This window comes from Adiantum capillus-veneris, chromosome 9 (genome assembly GCF_014529385.1).
Source record: "Adiantum capillus-veneris isolate H3 chromosome 9, ASM1452938v2, whole genome shotgun sequence".
NCBI classification, from domain to species: Eukaryota; Viridiplantae; Streptophyta; class Polypodiopsida; order Polypodiales; family Pteridaceae; genus Adiantum; species Adiantum capillus-veneris.
The window spans coordinates 45572788-45593808 of NC_140939.1; positions in this window are offsets into that span (position 1 = coordinate 45572788).

Genomic DNA, 21021 nt, shown 5'->3' on the forward strand with positions numbered 1-21021 from the left:
TTGCTTTTGGTATCCATATCTATGTACGCTTGGTTTGCATGATGGGTTTCTTGATAAAAACTTGTTATTCTTTCTTCAAATGAAACATTTAATTATTGTAAAGTCTTGATTGTGCTTGGTGGCTCTTATTGATCTAGTTGTACGTTTCAAATGTGATATGTCTGTGCTACCAATCTAGAGCTAGTTTGTATGTTCACACCCATGAAACTTCCAAGATGCTTGCTTTGTAAAGATCTTTTCCCACCAAGAAATGAGATTGATGGGGACATTGGTTGCTATCAATGTTTCCTGATACATTTGCATGTCCAAAGCTAACCATTGTTCCTTTTTTGGCTTCCCTTAGCTCAATTTTGTTTGATGTTCTTTTTTTTTGACAACTTTAGATATGTGGAGTGCTTTATGGCATTGACTCAAGCATTGGTATCCACAAGTGCACGTTCTATTGATCCGTTCGCTAGTTGAACATTGATTTGCACATCCATTCCTCAAAGCCCGTCTGGATCTATCTAAATTAATTCAATAGGAGGTGGCAGGATTTCTGATTGTCAAATTGGTGCAATATTTTTCCCTCCTTTGCGCTTTAGAATTAGAAACCTTGCTTTCTCTTGTGCATGATCTTTAATTTAATCTTCAACCATTGATCCATTTAGGCATATCCTCTCCCTCTAATTTTGCAAGTTTTATGGCACCACTAGGTGATATGTTGCTAATCACAAATGGGCAATTACCTCCCTTTTTCATTTTTTTGAAGGGTTGCCTCAGGATATAGACTAAGACATAGTCCCTCTTTTGAAACTCTTTGTTTATCATGTGGTGGTCATGAAACTCTTTCATTTGTCATTATGTGATTATATGATTGCAATAGCCTTGAGCCACACTTTGTCCAATCCGGTGATTTGTTCAACCCTACATGACAACTAATGTCCATTCCATCCTAAGTCTTCTACCATTTGTAGTGTGGAAATCAAGAATTCTAAGGGCAGCATGGCATTGATCGCAAACACCAATTTGAAATATGATGTTCCCAATGTTGTTTTGTATACTACCCTATGCATCCACATACCTGAATGTAGTTTTTGTCCCAAATTTCTCTTTATTTGTTTACAACTTTTGTGAGTAGGTGCATAAAATTTTGTTTGTGTTCTTAGCTTGCCCTTTTTTTTGACAACAATATGGCACTAACTTTGAATGAATCACCATAAACTCTTCCAATAGGTATTCAATAATCATATCATTTATGAAGTGAATCCCTCTATCACTCACTATCTCAATTGGAAGCCCATATTGAGTGAAGATATTTTCATATAAGAACCATGTTTCATTTTGGCATCATTTCTTTTCATTGCTTTGGATTCTACCCATTTGGTTAAATGATTTATTGCCACTATGATGTATTAACACTAGAATGGTAACAGGACACTTTTATGTCCTTGGACACTTTTGTGTTCTGTTAAGTGACCATTTTGCTTGAATTATTTGAAGAGTATGAAAATGAATTTCTAGGTGCTATACATCCACAAAGTTGCCTTATGAGTTGAAAAAAACATAGCTTTTTTTTGGAATATCGATCTCACCATTAACCTTACTCTTGCAATACATTTTTGAACCTAAACTGTGTCAAAAAACGGGTCCTGTTTTTGGCTTTTTTTCCATTTTTGGCAACTATACCACTCTAAACTTTATGTTTGTGAGGTTTAGATGGCTAGAGGTTAGTCCTTCATAGTTCTCAACATGTTTTGATGCTTGTAGGGAGAGCTAAGTGTTAAAATTGAAAGTTATGACCAATTTACAAGAATTGCATAATCCAGTTTTTTTGGCCAAAATTAGTACTTTTATGATTTTTTTGGTGGCTTTCTTGATATCCAAATTCCATTTTGATTGTGTAAGTGTAATGTATAACATAAATCTAATCTTCCTTGAGTTTTGGGGGACCTTAATATGCTATATAGCATAGTATATGATGATGGTTGAGTTTTTTGATTGTTGAAGAATACGATACATTTTAGGTAGCAAGTATAACTTTCTCAATATTGTTAGTTTCTTAGGCCAATTGTGTGTATTTTGTAGGTAGTAACCATATCTAATCATAGACTACAAACTTGGCTATATATTGATTAGTTTGTATGGGTTTCTAAGGTCATAATGCTAAACCCAGTTTTTTCATGTTTACTGTATTTAGCACTTTATCATTGCCCCCAAGGTTCCAATTGTAAGAGATCCATTATCCTTTTGACATGCTCCATGGCTGCTTTTGAATCCAAAGGCCCAAAGGGAACTAAGAAAACATGTATATAGTATTTGTATTGAGCGTGACTATAGAAACTTTGATGGTAGGTCCGCAGAATGGCAAAAAATGCAACTTTTTTGTACCTATTTTTTTTCCCAAAAAAAAATTAGTGAGGTAAAAGTAACCATATGTTTTGGTCACCAACCCATTGAAGTTAACGGGGCATTTTATCTCACGTCCTACAGAAATCCCCACTTTTATTTATATGCAATCAACCATAAGAAATTGTTGCTTTGGGCAAAATGCACTGGTCCATCAACTTTGGAAGCTTGTAGTGACCAAGGGATGAGAAAAATTACAAGTTTCTCATTTTTTCCATATGTAGTAGTTATTGAACTATAAGCTCGTGAAAGGATTTTTCAAAATGAGTGGATCTACTATGGTTTTGGAATTTTTTCCCAAAACCCTCAAAGGACACTTTTATGTCCTGTTAGGTTACCATTCTAGTGTTAAGCATGCGTCCTATGAGCCAATGTTGAGATAGGTCCAACAAAGTCTATCTCCCATTGGCAAAAGACCTTTCACCCATAATCGGTCTTAGTGGTATTTAATCGCATTGTATAGGTGATTTTGTGTGCTAGAAATCATTGCATCATTTTATATATTTCTCTACATCCATATATAGAGTTGATCACCAAATTCCTATAAAAAATAACCTCTTGCTGGTCTAGCATGTGGTTGCCCTAGAATTGGTGTGTACTCAAATTTTTTGGCACATGTTTGCAAGTTTTTATCAATGCCCCCCCTATATAAAGGTGACTTTCAATTATGACATAGCTTTTTGCTTCTCTCTAGATTGAACACAGTCTAGATCAGCTCATGTTAGCTAGCAAGAATCTTGTTTCTAGGTATCCCACAATGTATTTACCCACATGGGTGATTTTGCTATTTTGAATAGTGTAGCATGCTCAATTGGCATCTCAATTACACAAGTATCACATGAAACAACATAGTCATGAACACTTCACTGCATATGAGGCCAATACACTCAAAGTCGCATCAATCTCTATATTGTCTATGTTTTTGTATTATGAACCCCTATCATTTGCACATAATATTTCTTTAAGTACAATACTTCCGATGGCTCTATTCATAGCCTAAGTATTCCATCCTTTGCATGCTATATAGTTGTCTTTCTATTAGCACAAGAGAGCGTGTTTGCTTAATGATTGATGGTTGCCTTTCAATATATAGAGAACCAATGGTGAGCAATGGTATCACTTGTTTGCTCTGCCTCGGTACCATCTATATATTGAAAAGGTATAAGTTTGACAGCTCATCGTCAACTCCAAGAGGTGATTTCCCATTAATCAATCAAGACAAATGATCTATCCTATGATGCATAGTCCCTTTTTTTACTACCACGATGAAATTAAACTCTAGCAATATAATGAACCATCAAACAATATGACCATTATTGAATGGTTTGCTCAAAAAATAAAATAGTGCCCAGTGATCTACACAAATTACCAGTTTGGCTGCAAGAAGTTAATGTCTAAACTTTTTGTTGATATAGGTCATTCCCAAGCATGCTCTTTTTGTGGTCATGTAGTTTTTCTCTTCACCATCTAGTTATGATCTACTGGAGTAATATATTGAAAAATCCATATTGTTCTCTCTAGGTTGTGCTAAGATGCACCCCATTGCATTTGTTGATGCATCTATGTGGACATGAAATATCTTATTTCAATTTGAGTCTTTCAAAATTGGAGAAAAAATCATTATTTGCTTCAATCATTTAAACATTTTGTCACAGTTGTGAATACACTTGAACTTTGTGATGAGAGAATAGAGATGTTTTTGCAAAGACTGTATACATATAGATGAATCTTTGGTAATAGCCAAAATGGCCCAAAAAGCCTTGTAACTCCCTAAATTTGGTGGATCTTAAAAGAGAAACAATAACTTATATCTTCTCAAGAGATTTGGAAATGCCATTTTTAGACACAATGTCCCCTCAAATATATCCTTTTCTTGCCATAGAGACACCATTTTTAGGATTCAAGCAGATATAATCCAAACTTGTACTTGTTTCATTAGCCAAGTAGGTAATTGTGCTTTGAATTTTTTAGCCACATAGAATTCTTGTACTAGGATTTGATATATGTCTCTAAAACTATGGTCCTTTGTGCTGACCGTTGTTGTTGCACCCTTGTGTATGAAGTAGGGGTGGTTGTAGCCCCAATCTTGAACCATTTTGGAGTTGATGCAGGAATGGTCATCCCTGAGTAACCTCAAAGTTGTTGATTTTTCAAAAATCTACTACAACAAAAGTGTGCTCGTATTCAATTCCACAAGAGAATACAATTGCTTTTTTAAGCATCCCCAAGGGTTTCTCTATAGATCCATCTACTTCTTGCAGTTTCATACGTGTTTTCTTGTGAGTTGGTGCGCTACCCCATCCCCACTATCAGGTAAGACTATTATTTTGACTCCCTTGTAATTGAGTGATAAGGTGGCGTTTCCTTCTTCTCTTTCACAACAGTCACCCACTAGTTTCTTGAGGTGAAGGTAGATGTTCGCCCAATACAATTTGTGGTTTGTCTCTTCCTTGTGCTCCATTGATGGGTCCTATTTGGTACCTCGGATGTGGTGTCAATTGTTGCACCACGCAAGGTCCATATGGCCTTCCCCTCACATAATTTCAGTTACTTAATTCCGGTTGTAATAACACTCATTTGTGTTGTGGTTGTTGTTGTCGCAAATTGGAATTCTAAGCCTTGTTCATTCTTCAATTCCCTTGCTTGACTAATTGATCAACATTTTTTGTTTGATTGAAGTTAGCTATAATATTTATTAGTACTATACTTATGGTTTGCTTTTAGGCACTACTAGTGGTTGTGTTTGTATCCTATGTTATCACTTCGTACATCTTGCAGTTGTCAACTAGATACAATGCTTCCCTCGTGAATTGTTCAAATGTGGTGCACGCCTTTAGAGTTTTTTTCTCAATCCCTTTGTACAGATAATTGATAGTCATTCATCTTGTGGCAACTCTCTCACCAGACATCTCTCAATATATTTTTTGAAGCAAAGCGAAGCTTCCTTCACCCCCTTTGCTTAAAAGCATAGATTTGGAAAACTGTATTGTTCTTTAGTTCTCTATTGGAGAATTCCTCTCGGTAAACTCTGGTAAGAGTTGATCAATGTTTAGGAAGTCTTTGCAGTTCAACTGCTTGAACCAAGTCAATGTTGTTCCTTCCAAGGTCAAATAAAATCCTTTGTACTATGTGTGGAAATGTGTCAATTGTTCCCCTCTGAAGAATTTCTTAAAGAGTGAAACATGTGTGTATGGATCCTTTGACCTATTGTACCTCTTGGCAACACACTTGACCACTTGAGATGGTTGCATTCAGTGCATTTTTCCTACCATTCTCATCATTCTAGGATCCCCTAATACAACATCTCTTGCTTCATATCCACTAATCAATACTCTCATGGTTGTTCGATCAGTTACTCTCTCGTTATGTCTTACACCTCTAGAATCGTTCTAAGCATTTGGAGCCCTCGTAGCATAAATTGTGTCTAAAACCTCATTGCCTTGATGCGTGGTCATTTGAACGCTCAAACTCAATGATCCCATTGGTCTAATTATATATATATTTGGTCAACTGAATGAATCTTCCACTCTAGTTCTCGTCAGACTCACTCTTGCAATTTCTAGCCATGTTTCAAAGATAATTGGTGTTAGGGGTTCACAACCCTAACAGGTAACCAATACAAGAATGATGCAATGTAGAGAAAAAAGAGGAAGGAGATTGCACATTACACCATGAAAAATGCAGACTGTATGAACACAGGAGACCATGGCTAAGCAAGATAAAGTACTTCTCTACCCTGTATTCATCCATCAATGTCCAACTACAGGCCTAAAACAGTAGTATGGCTACAGGAAGACTGCAAACTACAAACTGTCTGTTAGTTATATCCGAAAATTGCTACTCGCCATGTGACCATTCGGGTATTTCCAACTACCTAGCCATAAAGACCTTGTGTAAAAAAGCTCCTAAGGTTTAAAGCTAAGACCTTAGTTAAAAGTCCAAGAAGATAAATTCCCTGACACATCTGGCCCTAACACCTGGCACATCAGTGGTCAATGTTTCTCAAACATTGTGAGGAACCACAATTCCTTGATGAGAAACTTCAACATCAAGATGATCTTTAACTTCAGGCTGCTTTGAACTTTCCCCTTCAGTTGTAGTTTCCTTACTATCTTTACCAAAACTTGCATCCATTTCAGCTTCAGGAGTTTCATTGCCGCATCTTCTCCAATGAGTATCTCATCCACAATAGACAATACTGGATCATTAAATTGTTGTTGTCCACCTGCAACATCTGCTTCTTCATTTGCAACTGCAATTGAAACTGTGACTGCATCTTCAGCTAAATGTACCTAAACTTCAGTATCAATTTGCTCCATTATTGTAGTATCACCCTGAGCACTTTGTTGTTCAGGTTCATCATGTTTGTGCTGATCCTCTTGCTTTTGCAATGCTCAAATTGATGTTTCAACTCATCATACTGCATCTAGAGTAACAAATTTTCCTCTTTCGTGTCTTCTTCTTCTACAAAGATCTGATATGGCTTACTAACCACTTCATACACCCTTCATGTACTCCATCATTTTAGTCTTCATTTTCTCCACATCTCTTGAATTGACATACCTTCTACAAAGTAGAAAACTCTCCTCTTCATCAAGTGATTTTAGGTCTTTAGGCCCATTTTCATATTCAAGTACATATCCAAATTCAGTAGCAGGTTCAGGTTCAGGTTCAGTTTCAGGGTCAGGTGCAAGTTTCTCTTCAAAAAGATCGAAGAAAGATTCAAGGTAGGATGAAAACTTTGCAACCATTAGACACTGCCTCTTGAACATATCCAATATCTTTGCATGTAGATGAAACACTGCAAAACCTAATTTAGACTCCGTATGCCAAAACAACTGATTATCCTGAAAATTTTGATTCACAAAACACCAAAATTGATCTGCTTCTTCATCAAAGTAATTTGATTCATAGAGACTAGATAACTCCACTCGACAAATATGAAAATATTGAACTAAATTGACTTCAAGTGACTGAACTTGAAATCTTTTGAATCCTTCCACTTTTTCTCTTCTTGCATGTATTTCAATGCATCATTTAGATTCAAGTTAGGATGCTCATCTAGTTGTTGAAGAGGATTCAAAACATAAAGGTTGACTTCCAATCTCCTTGACTGAATTTGCAAAAGCATTGACATCATAAAGATCATTGATGACAACATCATCATTCAAGAAACCTTTTGTAACATCAAGATTTGAAGAAGACTCCATATTCTTGATTTGAGTAAGTTGAAACTTCAAGTCCTCAATTTGATTATCCTTATCCAAAACAAATTTCTTAAGAGAATCATGAATTTCATAGCAATAAGAAATATGCAAGTCGGCTTCAGTTTGAACCTGAGAAATCTCCACCATCAATTATGCCTTCTCTTCTTGAAGCTGACTGATTTTGCAAAGAGCTTCATTTGCCGCAACCACACTTGAATGCCTCTCATTCTCTAGCTATAATGAGAGATTATTTATCATCTCCTCTTGAGAAAGAACAAGACTTTGAAATTCAACAAGTTTATGTGCATAACTTCTTTGCAAATCAGTAATCTACGGATCAGGGACCTGAATTCTGAAACTTTGCAAATCAGGGTCCTTCGGTATCCAAACTGGTAATTCAGGGATCTTAAAGTCAAGATCCTTGTCTTCACAACCTGAGTAACTCATATTCACTCCTAGAAATTGTCTTTCAGTCTTCAAAACTCCAAAAACCTCTTCTCCATCAACACAAACACCTTCCAGATTGTCACCTATGGAATACTCCTCATCAAGATTCATCACATCATCTTCCACAGTAGCACACATTATGTCTTTATCTATCTTCAGCTCTTCCACTTCATTACACTAAAATCTGATGTCTCCCTGAATTTCAACCTCTTCAAGGTTGATGTCAAATGTTGGTATATGGGTTTGTATGGGATATTGGTGGATCTCTTGCTCACTCCCACTTTATTCCCTTCTTCTCAATCAATAATTCTTCTTTTAGGCAACTCGCCTTCTCTTCCTGCAATGAGGTGAGTCTCTTTGATGTGAGAGATTTAGGATAGCTGGCAATCTCTTGGCGCCTTTGGGTAGAGTTGTCCTGTTTCCTTCTTCTTCCTTCATCATCTTTTGGACTTCATCTCCCTTGCATTGAACAAAATCTTTTTCTTGAATCAACTTATTCTCTTCAGAAATCTGAGTATCTACAACTTTGATCCCATATTCAAGAACATGAAAATCATGTTGAAAAACTTCAAATGCTAAAAAATCAAATTCAAGTTTTGAGATTTCAAGTTTTGGAACTGCAGGGGCTTGAAAAACTATTGGTAGTTGAAAACCAACAACCTTAGGCTGTTTTATGTTAAAACCACTAATAGGTTGATAAAACAACAATATAACATCATCATCACTAAGGTAATCATCAAACTTATCTTCATACTTCTCTGGAAGACCTTCAACCGCTTCTTGCAACCTGGATATCCGTGTTACGGTTGAGCATGACTTCCTCTTCTTACCAATTCGGCTAGTGTGCCACTCATGTACATCATCAAGAAATCAAAAAACCAATCTAGATCCTCTTTAGCATCACACATATCATCATGAATGATGCATCCTGAAAACTCTACATAATTTAATACAACTCCCTGCACAACTTTGGCATGCAATACTTGACACAAACGTCTTCTTTCTGACAAAGCTTACACATGTAAGGACATCGTTTTACAGAGTGTCCATCTTTTTGACAAATAGCACACTTTTTCTTCTTCTTCTTTGCCATTAATCACACATCAAAAGAATAGAGAGCATTTGTACCTCTTTAAACCTTGAAACTGCTTAAAATCCATTGCAAACTCAAATACATGAAATTGCATTCTGTAAACTGAAAGACTGAAACTGAATTTTGCAAATTGAAAGATTGAAATTGCATTATGCAACCTCAAATGCTATAATCTGCAATATGTAAACAAGTGAACTGCAAACTGCAAAATACAAACTGCAAACTGCACATAAATTACCTGCACAGATACTACAAAGAAATTGTAAAGACTTGCAACTTGTCAGCAATTGTAATTTTGAATCCCCCTAGCAAATTTGGGAATAAATCATCCAATAACTTTGTTGCATACTTCTCAGACTCTTCTTGCAGGGTTACCCAATTCAAGAATTCCCTCAGGTGATCGACGTCGACTAACATGTTAAGAACCCGCTACATTCCTGAGTGCCATATGGTTCAAGATAAATTCAAACCAGTTGCAAGAACCGGTTCAAAGAGAAAGTGGCGGTGAGAGCACGGAAAAGAAACTTTGCATCATAACCAACTCACGATTTTCCTTGAGATTATTGTAATTCGCTCCCATGTCAATTAGGACACGCACAGAAGGATCAGAGAAGTGCTAGGGGTTCACAACCCTAACAGGTAATCAATACAAGAGTGATGTAGTGTAGAGAAAAACGAGGCAGGAGATTGCACAATACACCATGAAAACTGCAGACTGTATGAACACAAGAGACCATGGCTAAGAAAAAGAAAGTAATGCTCTACCTTTTATTCATCATCAACGTCCAACTACATGCCTAAAACAACACTATGACTACAGGAAGACTGGAAACTACAAACTATCTGTTAGTTACATTCAAAAATTGCTACTCACCATGTGACCATTCGGGTACTTCCAACTACCTAGGCATAAAGACCTTGTGTAAACATGCTCCTAAGGGTTAAAGCTAAGACCTTAGTTAAAAGTCCAAAAACATAAATGCACTGACACATCAACCCCTAACAATTGGCCTATCAGAGCTAGGAGTGACATAGTATTAAAAGTCCAAAAACATAAATTCCCTGACACATCAACCCCTAACAATTGACCTATGAGATCTAGGAGTGACCTTAGTTAAAAGTCCAGAAACATAAATGCCCTGACACATCAACCCCTAACAATTGGCCTATGAGAGCTAGGAGTGACATAGTATTGTTTATGAGGTCCTCCAAAGTACATATATATCTCTCCAACTCTTTGCAATTTACGAGAGAGTACCATCCTCCATACTTATCAAGCATTATCACTCGGGTATCTCTATCTTCCTCATACATAAAATTGTATAAGAATTTTGGCTCCATTAATTCCCCAAGGTTTGTCACACTTATAGTAGAGCATCTGCTCCCCATTCTCTTATTTGTACAAACCCACATGTGTGTTGTCAGTGTTGTAGTGAGTTTCCATATTTACTCACCTAGGCTTTGCATTAGGGATGTCCAACTTTGGTGGTTTTTTTGCAAGCTTGATATAAATCTTCTTCTTTGTGCCTATCAATCCCAACTTTTCCCCAATATAAGTATTTTTCACAACTAAATACATATTTCCCTCATCATCAAAGTATTGATCACCACTATAATACAGAAGAACTATGTCATTGAACTCAAAAGGTCTCTCTTCCAGTTTAGCACAATAGCGATCCATACACTCTTTGTAAATTCTAGAACCCTATTCATTTTCAAAATGAAATTTCAAATGAAAACTTTTCAAGGTTGTTGTTGGTTGGGATGGTCCCGCTCCCATGGTTGTTTCTTCCTTGAATCTCACACTCTTGAATTAGTTAGCAATAAGGTATATGATCTTTCTAAATAACTATCAAAAAGACTTTCCTCTCATATTGAGACTACGGTCGGAAACGGTCTTTGATTGACACCCTCTTTGGTTGAAATATAACTAACTTGGTCTCTACCAGTAGGGTTTCTACTCTCATATAGTCTAACAAATTGCAAATACATTAAGAGTTTACTTGGAAAATCCTAACCTTTTACCTTTTATGATGCATTGTATACTCCATTTAAAATCACTTTAAGAATCACACTATAGCTCTTGCAATCTATACAAAAAACCTTACTTTTAGATGTTTTGTTTGTATTGGTCTCTGCTACAAGCTTGTATGGTCTCTATCCAAAAATTAGAAAAGGGACATGGATCGTGATCCATGTTCCATCTCATCTGGACCCCAGATTGAGCTTGATGATTACTTGCACTTTATTTATTCTACTTTGCCACTTACTTTTGGAATTGGAAAAAAATATGTCAATGGAAAGCAAATTTTTGTGTTTGTCCTACGATTTCTGACTAGCTATTGGTTTTTTGATGATTTGGTCAAGCATTTTATAATTTTTGTTATAGTGCCCTTTGAAAAAGTTGTTCCAAATGATGATAGCTACCTAACTGCAATTCAAGTCTCAGTCTAAACTGGTCAATAGTTACATGGATTGTGATCCATGTTTTTGACAACATTTTGGTATGAAATTTAGTAAGCAAAATGCCTTGTAGAGACCAATTCTCACCCCCTTTGGATTTGGATCTCTAAAAGTCAAAAAGCCCTAAATTTATTTTGGTAAATTTCAAGGTTTTTGTGCCTTTTGCCAATTTCTTGATTTTGAGGGTGTTGTTAGTTTCAGTTTTTCTCCAAATTTGTATATTTAGTGGGGCTAGGAAGCACCTTGGACCCAATGGTATAATTTTCTACTCAAATAGACACAAGGAGACATGGATTGATCCATGTTCGTACACCAAACTGGATGAAACTATCCAAATTGATTCCCCTGGGTTTGGTTATCCCCTAGGCCTTTTGCCACAAATTTTTGGGTTCTGATCAGCTTTTAGGCTTTGACCATCAAATTTTCCTTATTTCAAAGTTATGCTCTCACTTACCAAAATACCATTCTTTGTATTTTTTTTTGAGAACATTTTAGCCAAATTTGATGGTTGTAATTACTACTTATCCTTATCCTAGGTGTTGACATGAATAAGGAACCAAAACAAACAAACTATGCAAATCTACGAGCAAATCTTGAGATGCAAATTTGAAGGTGAAATGGATGATGAAACAGTACGTTCAAAGCATTGAGACTCACTCACAACTACCTATGACTCTCAAGAGTAGATATAGCAAGTCCCCAACTTCTAGCCTCTATCGATATTGCAATCAGATATCTGCAACACAGCTATTTACTGACACTAACATAATGTCAATACGCAAGGAAGCGACTCGGATGGGGCACCAAGACTCTTCGAGGGTCTCAAGAAGTGAACCTGCAAAAAAATCTATCTAAGCACTTGCAAATTTATCACTCTATACTCAAGAAATCTACCTATGTATTGTCTCACCACTCTCTATCGTCATACCTTTTTGGCACTCAAACAAAGTCGTAATGCAACAAAACTCTAGAAGAAGGTCTTATAGTCTACATATACTCTCCATTTCACATTCTTCTTTGGTGTGATAGCAACAGGTGACACCCACATAGACTCTTTCACTAGATAGAAAATACCTACCCCGCAAGTATCTTGTTGATCTCTTGCCATAGAGATTTATTCTAAATGTATCCCAATATTTGGAGCTTCTCTGCTCTTGGCTTGCACCCATCCTTGAGTAGAATTCGATGCTCCATTCCCTTAGCTCCTTGCAAATCCTTGTATTCTATAGAAACCAAATTGGGATAGGATGTGCATAATTGTACAACATAGCCTTCCTTTTCCTACTTGGTTAGATTCTCAACCAACATACCTTCAACCTCTTTAAACTCTAGACCGCAAACTAGAACGTGCATACCTTCACTTGGCTTGGATGAATCCACCTTGACCCCAAAAAAACAAATGTCGAGCTTCAACAAATATTCACCACTCTCTTCCTCTTCAACACTAGTAGAGCCTTCACATAAGTTGACTATGTCTGGTACCCATAACTGGTTCTTGAATATTATTTATCACTTTCTACCTCTAGATGAAAGTGAATCTCTCTAGTTTTCAAGTCAAGCACTATTTTTCCACCATTATCTTGATCTAGCAAGGTAAAACCCCGCTTTTTCTAGTCTTGTTTGGTCCCAATTGTCAACAACCACGGACTCCCCTCCCAAGAAGTTTGGGTAAGAATGTTTAGTTGCATTCATAAAAAAAATAATCAATGAGGCACTCAATTCCCATAACTTTTACCTAGACATCCTAGGCCACCCCCAAAAGTGGACCCTTTGCATGGTTGACTATCCTCATCTGCACATTGGACCTAACCACAACCTTGATATCAATATCCTTCATAGTAGATTCAATTAGCAAACAAAGATGGGTACCTCCATCAATATGGGCATGCACCTACTTTTTTTTCAATCAAAACATCCACCACTAGAAGCACATTAGCTGGCCTCCCTACCCTTAACACTAGGTTGGTAACCTAACAGGACATAAAAGTGTCCTTTCAAGGTTTTGAAAAAAACCTCCAAAACCATAGTAGATCCACTCATTTTGTAAAATCCTTTCATGAGGTTATAGTTCAAGGCCTACTACACATGGAAAAAATAAGAAACTTGTAAAATTTCTCATCTTTTGGTCACACCAAGCCTCCAAAGTTGATGGACAAGTGCATTTTCATCAAAACAGTCATTTCTTACGTTTTGTTTCATAAAAATAAGATTAGGGATTTTTGTAGGACTTGAGATAAATTCCCTAGTTAACTTCAATGGGTTGGTGATCAGAACATATGATTGCTTCTCACTCACTATTTTTTGTTTTTCCAAAAGAAATAGGTACAAAAAAGTTGAATTTTTACCATTCTGCAAACCTATCATCAAAGTTTCTATAGCCACGCTCAATAGAAATAATATATGCATGTTTTCTTAGTTCCCTATTGTCCTTTAGGTTCATAAGGAGCCATGGATCATGTCAAAAGAATAATACATCTCTTACCAAGGGGAAACTTGGGGACAAATATAAGGTGCTAAATATAGCAAACATGAAAAAACTGGGTTCAACATTATGAGTTGTGGAATCCCATAGAAACTATTCAATATCTAGCCAAATTTGATCCTCATGACTAGATATGGCTCTACCTACAAAATGCATGTAGTTGTCACAAGAAACTAACAATATTGAAAAAGCTATACTTGATATACTAGAATGTTTCGTTTTCTTCTATAATTGAAAAAACAACCATCGTGTTCTACAATGCAAAATAGGGTATTAGGTGCCCTAAAACCCAAGGAATATTAGCTTTATGTTACAATATGCGACATAGAAAATCAAAACTGCATTTGGATATTATGAAAGCCACCAAAAAAATCATAGAAGAGCTAAAATTGGCTAAAAAGCAGGATTTGACAATTTTTGTAATTTGGTCATAACTTACAACTTTAACATTTATTTCTCCCTAGAAGCATCAAGACATGTTGAGGACTACTAAAGATAGTTCTCTAGCATTATAGACCTCACAAACATGAATTCTAGAGTGGTATAGTTGCAAAAAGTTGAAAAAAGCCAAAAACAGGACCCGTTTTTTCACACAGTTTAGGTTGTGAAATGTTGTGCAAGGACAAGGTTAAAGATGGAATTGATATTCCAAAAAAATGTCAAGTTTTTTTCAACTCATGAGACAACTTTCTAGATAGATAGAACCTCAAAATCCATTTTGAAACTCTTGACATAATTCAAGGAAAATGGTCACTTAACAGGACATAAAAGTGTCCCATTACCAACCTAGTGTTAAGGCCAAGTTCTATACCACATGCACAACACCTCTTGCATGTGTAAGCCTCGTGCTAACATTGGAAAACTACTCCGCTCAAATTGAGGTTCAATGCAAAAAATTGCCCAAAGGTGATATTTAGGATTTTGATTTTAAACATCACTCACTTGATTGTACCTCGGATGACCATGCCCCAAGCAGACGTTTGTTTGTTTAATATTTCAATGGCGTTGTTAGTGTGCAAACGACAAGGAAAACAAGTGCCTCTATAACTCTGTACGAGTCACACCGCTGGAAAGAAACACTGTATGACGGTAGAAAACACCAAAGTCGAACACTTGTGAATATGGGCTAGAAACAGCTCTAACTCAAACCATGACTAAAATTTTAGAAAACTGAAACCATGAAGACAGATCTTGTGTCGTGAGGATCTCCATAGAGCATCCATATGCTTGATTGTGATAACCGACAAGAAAGTTACAAGCTTTTGAAGATGGAAGATCTCTCAAAAGCTCCAAAAAACAAGTCTCTGTAAGCCCAAAAGGATGTGCAGGAAAATACAACTATTAAAGGAGGATTTTTTTGGTTCTTATCCCAAGGGATTTTCTCTCTCTTCTTAGAAGACTTCATTTCCCTCTTTAGGCACCTTTTTATTGGTCGATTTTTGGCCTTTTTTGGGTCAAGAATGAGCTGTCGACGAACGACCACTTTTTGACCAAGGCAAGTGGGGAAAGGGGATGTCCGGTGAACCAAAAAAGTGGCTAGGTTCCTGGGCAGATGGTGTGGACTGAAAATGGTGCCCCCTCTCTCCCCCAAAGTCCACAAGCCCTCACAAGCAAGGCCAAGAAGCTCCATTAGCTCCTTTGATACACCGTTAGGGGTACCTACTCCCCCCCTTATACCGTCGAATTTTCACATTCTCCCCCCCATGTGGGGTTATTCCATTGCCACATGGCACCATCCTCCCATCTTCCCCAACTTCCCCATGTCCAAACCCGAAATTTTTGTTTTGCCCCCAACTTGAGCCATTTTCTCGGAGGCGTAGCGGGTGACCCTGACCACCAAATATAGCGCCGTAAAGCATGGCTTGGATCTTATTACCTCGGCTACCTCCAGAAATTTCTAAACATACCATTTCTAAAAAAAACTATCAAGTCTGCCCACTTGCCGTCTTCCCACGTGCATCCGCCGCCACTTTTTAAGTGAAAACCCATCCACTTCGAGTGCGTGTAACTTATGATATCGAAGTCCAATTTGCAAGCTATCAAGCACCACTAGGAATGCTCATTAAAAAATATTTTTTGAAATCTCGACCAACCCAAAACTCAACCAACAGCTTGACCAAAACCAATCCTTTGTACAGGGTTTTTACAAAAACTCTTTCAAAGCTGGAAGAACTATGTCCATATATATACATGGGGGTGGTCAGCAAGTTCTTTCGGCATTATTTACGGCCTTTGTACTTATTCAGAAAATGCCTAACAACATCTTCTCTTGATGTTTCCCAATTACTCTTTGCCTTCATTCACCTTCTATCTTCCCTTCCTAGCTCTGGTCTTCTGTTCTATATTGATCTCCATTTTTTGTATTTCCCTTTTGTTTGCCATATTAACATTGACCTCCTAGTTTTCAACCCCAATAGTATTAACTCTAGGCACTTCGTCATCACTGGTGGATCCGTCCCACAGAACAACTCACTACAAGGAAGGGTATGGACTCCCAGGGGTTGATAACACTCTTATCGACTCCAATAATTTGTACCATTACTCTAGCAGAGCTTCTCAAATTAAGACCTAATATGTGGAATACAGGAGGAAGATGTCTTGAAAAATTTGGAGTAAGGGATCTAAATTCACGAATGCAGGAAGGATTCAAGGAATTAGAAAAACCCCAGGAAAACATGCAACCAGTGCCTTTGAAAAAGGTAGGAGAATATTGCAAAGGGGAAGATGGAAATACCATGCTCCCAATTGAATTAGCAGGTGTTACCACCATGGGAATTCTGAACACTGCAGCAGGTGTGGCCAAAGCGAGAAAGGATGTATGGAAAAAATGGGGATAATCAACTTTAAGAACCACCAAAATGAAATTGCAACAAGTTGATGGTTATATGGAGAGACCCATAGGACTTTTGGAGAAAATAGTTGTTAAGACTTGCGGAATAGAGTACGAGCATACATTTGCTATAGTGGATTTTGGAAAGAAAAATAACTATGACATGATACTTGGACGACCCTTCATGAGACAATTAGAGATGGTCCAACATTGGGGCTACAATCACATATACCTCAGACACATGGAAACTACTACAAGAATAAACCTTAAATACCATAGCTACAAAGATGTCGATAGAACCCCGAAAGACGAATTCGATTCATCCCAGTAGGGTCACAAATTCCTGACTGGTTAGAAAAACCAAAGGAGTTATGGATGTGTGGGGCATCCAATTGTGGAAGCCTAAAATGAAAAGAATGTATTCTAGACAGAGCAATCAAAGATACGGAATACATTCCAGAACCTTTTCCATAAGAGTTTTTAGAACCTTTATACCCTAGATGCGTGTGCTATTGCAGAGGGACCAACAACTAAGTTTTGTGACCAAGATGGGTATGATGTAGTTCCATATTACATGGTTGTGATAATAGAAGAGGATGATTACCAAATCTTCGATCAATCATGAAAATTTGAAAATAAGCAAGAAATGAATGGAGAGTTGTTCCATGATTCTACAGGCCATCTCGAACGGGATGATGATGCAGAAAATGAATGTTATGGCAACTCTAGTAAGCTAGAAAAAACGATACCTGATGTAAGGTTTTACGATTTTCCAAATCAAAAACTAAGACATCAAACATATTACAAAAAACAAAGAGAAGCTCACAAGGCGAAAGATAACCCAATGCCAAACATTAAAAACATACTGGAGTTCTTAACTCTAGTGAAGTCACAAAAGACTGCATTAAAAACAAGATATCAACTCAGTTCTCTTAAGATCGGGTCATGCTTTGGGTTAATCAATGTACCTAACACATTTCAAAGATTGATGGAAATCTATATAGATGACCTATGTGTACACTCTCTACAAAGAGAAGAACATGTAGAACACCTCAAAAGGTATTTGAGAAATGCAGGACATATAGGGTTTGCCTTAATCCAAAAAAATGTGTTTTCATGGTAAGACAAAGACAAATCTTAGGGCATATTGTCTTAGAGCATGGAATTTCCATAGATTTGGATAAGATTAAGGTGATTATCTAAATGCCTAATCCAACCAATGCAAATAAAGTACAATGCTCATGGGACATTGTGGTTATTACAAGAGGTTTATTATACATGTACTCAATTATTGCACAATCACTGTATAGACTTATCGTGATCTTTGAATGGATAGATAAGTGCAAGAAATAAATTGAGAAATTAAAAGATGCCCTTGTATCCGCTCCAATGCTATGAGTACGTGATTGGGAAAAAATCTTTCACGTCCATATAGATGCTTCTGCATTTGCTATCGAATGTATTCTGGCTCAACCAGGAGAGGGAACCATGGATTTGCCAGTCAGCTATTCTAGTTGACACAACTAAATAATGTCAAAAGGAATTATCCTGTTGGAATAACAGTTGTAAAGAAATGCACACAGCTTGGAGAAGACGAAGGAAGCTCAAGGCACACAATAGAGAGTGTGTTACTTAGTATGCAATGGAAAGATAGATAGCCCTAGAGTGATGGGTGTATATAAAATGCTCGGGGAAAAAACCTCCTAAAGAGGCAAAAAAATGCCCCCGCGGTCCTAGTGTGTTCACACACATCACTACCACATGTATATGGTAACAAACCCCCCCTGGAGTGATGCGGTGAACGAGAGCTGGCACATGAGTAAAGGGAAGTGCCATGCCATGAGGACATGATCAGTCCACAAAGGGGAGTAAGCACAAAGCTTTGTGGAAAGCTTCAAGCTTCTCACGAGACAATGTCGTTTGAAAAGATCTGCAAGGTTCTCTTGTGCTGACACATAAGCCAAGCTGATCTCTTTTGCTGAGAGCCTCTTCTTGACATAGTGGTAATGCACCTTAATGTGCTTTATGCGAGCATGAAAAATTGAGTTCCTTGCAACTGCCAATGCACTATGACTGTCAGTGTAGATAGTGTTGGCAGTGTCATGTCCAACACCCAAATCTGCCATAAGGCGTCTGAGCCATACACACTCAACCGTAGCTTTGAGCTTGTACTCAGCCTCAGAACTCAAAGTGGCCACACTAGGTTGTTTCTTGCTCAACCATGATATACATGAACTGCCAAGACTGAAACAAAAACGACTTGTGGACACTTACGTGATAAAACAAACAGCCCAATCTGAGTTCAAAAACAACCAGCCCAATCTGAGTTCAAAAACAACCAGCCCAATCTGAGTTCAAAAAAGCATGTAACTCTAGCGGCAATGATCCCCCCTTGGGATAAAACAATCCAAGATGTAAAGTGCCACTAAGGTAGCGGAAAATCCTCTTGATAGCCTGCCAATGCTTAGACCCTGGGCTATGCATAAATATGTTGACCTGTGAGATTGCAAACCGAATATCTGGCCTCGTATTGCATACATAAATGAGGCAGCCAACAACAGTTTGGTAAAGAGTGACATCAGTAGGATCGCCAACATCATGTAGACTCAACTTCAAACCTGTTTCCATGGGAGTGGCAATAGATTTGCAATCCTCAAGTCCAAACTTCCATAGCAATGTCTCTATGTAACTTTTTTGACACAAGGCAATACCACCAACACACTGCTTTAATTGTATACCCAAGTAATGATGCAACAACCCCAAATCTTTCATCTTGAAAGTAGCATTCAAATGAGTCTTAAATTCAGCAATATGTCTCTCATTTGGTCCAATGATCAGCAAATCATTGACATAAAGAACCACAATGAGAAGTACATCACCCTCACGCTTTACATACAATGTGATTTCTGTCGGACTGTTACGAAAGCCTTGTTTAACCAAATGAGTATCAGCTTTCTCATACCAAGCACGAGGAGATTGATTCAACCCATACAAAGCCTTCTTACATCTACACACTTTGTCCTCTTGTCCTTTTATGACAAAACCGCAAGTCTGTGTTGTAGATAAACTTCCTCAAATATGTCACCACTCAAGAAAGTAGTAACAATGTCTGATTGATGTACATCCCAATCAAAATGAGCTGCCAATGCACATAGAAAACGCACAGTAGTCATACGACAAGTGGGAGAAAAAGTCTCTTCATAATTCATGCCTTTTTGTTGTGCATAACCCTTTGCAACAAGTTGAGCCTTATGGCGATCGATCTCACCATCCGACTTGCATTTCAACTTGTAAACCCACTTCGTACCAATGTCCCTTTTGCTAGGAGGAAAATCACATAAATTCCATGTGTCATTTTTTATAAGTGCATTATATTCTGATTGCATGGCAGCCATCCAATTTTTTGAATTATATGCTTCATCAAAAGACAAAGGCTCCTCAATATCATGTAATATAGACACAACCAAATCATAACAATCTGATGCATAAGATGCATGGTGAGAGCCTCAATGAGTACTACTAGACAAAGGTGCATCCAATGCCAACCATTTTGGCATACCTCTAGCCTGCTCATTTTGAGCCCTTTCCTCATCAAGCTCATCATGTACATTTGCATCAGTAATAGCCTGATCTATAACATTTTAAGAAACCCCCATAGGCTGTACATTTGTCTCATTGAAAATTACATTCGTATTTCCACCCTTGAAAAGAGGCAACAAAGTGTCATAAATGTCCTGTGAGCTCACATTATTGTCTCTAGTACATGACAAAGGGCTGAACAGAATCTTCCACAAACACTACATCCCGTGAAACCAGAATACACTTTGTTTGCGGATTGATATAACCTCAATCTTTACTTTTAACACTATAACCAACTAACATTTGACAGCCTTATCATCCAATTTTCTGCGCTGTGTTTGTGGCACCAAAGCATATGCCAAATAGCCAGAAACACGTATGTGCTCAATAGAAGGCTTTCTATCATGCCATGCTTCATATGGAGTAATAGAGTGCAAAGCTTTCGTAGGACACTTGTTAAGTACAGAAGTGGCACACATGATGGCCTCAATCCAAAAAAAATGTGGCACAGCTTTACTTTTGACCATACATC